At 42.1% G+C, this 2739-nt stretch overlaps 1 long non-coding RNA gene across 1 annotated transcript; it reads right to left on the bottom strand.

Annotated features, from left to right (window-relative positions):
- Positions 1–1101: 1101 nt before the first annotated feature.
- Positions 1102–1762, bottom strand: LOC308486543. The gene is made up of 2 exons (XR_013991144.1): positions 1205–1762; positions 1102–1157 (listed from the first exon to the last, which is right to left on the bottom strand). It is a non-coding gene; the product is annotated as an uncharacterized lncRNA (long non-coding RNA).
- Between the last annotated feature and the right edge of the window lie 977 nt (positions 1763–2739).

Raw genomic sequence — 2739 nt, 5'->3', positions numbered from 1 at the left:
TGGGACAGCACCTGCCCTTTGGAACTCCCTGCCTCTTGCAACAAAGCACGTGCCTTTGCTAGACTCTTTTCAGGCACCTGCTAAAAGCATTCTTCTTTAGGCAAGCATACCTAGATGCTTAGGAAGCTGAAGTAATTTTAATCTTAATATTTTAGCTTTTGTATGTTTTAAAGTAGGATTGTTAATTTTTCTTGATTTTACTGCTGTGGTGTGTTTTTGTTTTGGTAAACCACTTTGCAAGTTTTTTAAAAATAAATTTTATTGAACAAACAAACAAACAATAAATATAAATGAAATAACACAAGCCAAAACACAACCCATCCTGTAGATTTAAGTATCTGTCCATAGTCGCCTACTTGTTATCAGAGGCCCAGAATCCACATTCCTTTGTAAGAAAATATGAAATAACGTAAAACCAAATAAATAAATAAATAATTCATTTTGGGGGGGGGGGGAGTGACAAGAAATTTTCCGCACCGGGTACCACCTGACGTTGCTACGCCTCTGCATGCAGCCTCCCAGCCAGGCCTGAGGGGAAGGGGATGCAACTCAGCCGGAGCTTTAATGAACTGAACAGAGCAAAAGGCTCTGAGTCCTGGGGGTGCAGAGACTGTGTGAATGAGCTTAGCTTCTATTTTAATTGCTATTTTGTTAATGTTTTTAATGGGACGTGGGTGGCGCTGTGGGTAAAACCTCAGCGCCTAGGGCTTGCCGATCGAAAGGTTGGCGGTTCGAATCCCCGCGGCGGGGTGCGCGCCCATCGTTCGGTCCCAGCGCCTGCCAACCTAGCAGTTCGAAAGCACCTTCGGGTGCAAGTAGATAAATAGGGACTGCTTACTAGCGGGAAGGTAAACGGTGTTCCGTGTGCGCTGGCTTGCCAGATGCAGCTTGTCACGCTGGCCACGTGACCCGGAAGTGTCTGCGGACAGCGCTGGCTCCCGGCCTATAGAGTGAGATGAGCGCACAACCCTAGAGTCTGGCAAGACTGGCCCGTACGGGCAGGGGTACCTTTACCTTTACCTTACAGATTCTAAATGCTGCACTGATTTGTTAATCACACGACTTGCCATAATTGTGAGGTTTAGCTTATTTTTTAGAAGAAGAAGAAGAAGAAGAGTTTGGATTTGATATCCCGCCTTTCACTCCCTTTAAGGAGTCTCAAAGTGGCTAACATTCTCCTTTCCCTTCCTCCCCCACAACAAACACTCTGTGAGGTGAGTGGGGCTGAGAGACTTCAGAGAAGTGTGACTGGCCCAAGGTCACCCAGCAGCTGCATGTGGAGGAGCGGAGATGCGAACCCGGTTCCCCAGATTATGAGACTACCGCTCTTAACCACTACACCACACTGGCTCTTTAGTTGCTGTTTCGTTAAGTGCCTGAGAATACCTTCTTTATCCTGAGCAAACCATTTTGTACGACTGGCTTTTCGGACTGGTGAAGTGTGTGGCAAAACCTGTAATATATCTGGAGAACAACAGGTCTCCTTTTGCCCACTTGCGTTATTCTCACCAGGGCAGTGGCTTTGATTTGACTTCCCGTAACTGATCCATGCACACGGCTTTGGGTTTCCAACTCAAGACCCATTGAAGAACATCTCGTCCAGTTCAACCTTTGAAAAATATCTTTGAAAAACTTTTTCAGATTCTCCGGTGTGCTACCCTTGCCGTTGTGGCGTCATGGGGTTGCCGTTCTGCGATTGGACTTATGCTACTTGTTGAATGGTTCATCCATCCAGTCTGTATAACGTTTATTGCACATGTATCTTCTTACAAATCTCTTTATTTATTTCATACACATACACACACACATACACATACGTCAATACTACTAAAAGAAAAAAAAAAAGAAACAACCAGAAAGAGTCAAAAATGAGACATAAATATAAATATAGGTACATAGAAAACATAACCAAGAAACCAAAAAAGGAAAAAAAAAAAAAAAAAGAATAGATAAAAATAATAGTGACATAATCTGCTGTCCAAACCGTCAGGAATAACTGGCACTTAAAAAGGTTAGACAGCTGGATCACGTACACCATCCCCCTACTGACTTCCCTCCCTCCTGGTTTCAGGCTTCTTGATTTCTACTGTTTAACTTTCTGCAGTTGATTTTTAGAATTATATACACATCTATATACACATCGTGAGGTTTATATCAAGTCCGCTATAGTCTTAAAATTTCTATGTTTCCCTTCAATATAGATCAAGAATTTGTTCCAATCATTCACGAACTTTGCCTTCTTTTGGTTTCTAATTCTCTGCGTCATTTTTGCTAGACTTACAAATTCAAATAATTTTGTTTGCCACTCTTCGATTGATGGGATATTTTGACTCTTCCAATTTTGGGCTATTAACAGTCTGGCCGCCGTCGTAGCGTATTGAAATAACACTTTGTCTTCTTTTTTAATCTCATCCCCCACGATTCCTAATAGGAATGCTTCTGGACGTTTGGGAAATGTGTATTTAAGTATTTTTTTCAATTCGTTATAAATAAGCTCCCAATATTTCTTCATTTCTTCGCATGTCCACCACATGTGGAAGAAGTTGCCTTCTTTAGTTCTACACTTCCAGCAGTTCTTATTGCTGGTTTTGTACATTTTCCCCAGCTTTGCTGGGGTGATGTACCACCTGTACATCATCTTTTCTAAATTCTCCCTCAGTGATACACATGCTGTAAATTTCATTCCGCTAGACCATAGTTCAGACCATCTGTCATAATCTATATTGTAACCTAAGTCCA

The sequence above is a fragment of the Podarcis pityusensis genome (assembly GCF_964106645.2).
Source record: "Podarcis pityusensis genome assembly, chromosome: 10".
Lineage (NCBI taxonomy): Eukaryota > Metazoa > Chordata > Lepidosauria > Squamata > Lacertidae > Podarcis > Podarcis pityusensis.
Note: the sequence above shows the minus strand (reverse complement) of the source record. Positions and strands in the feature narration are given on the sequence as shown.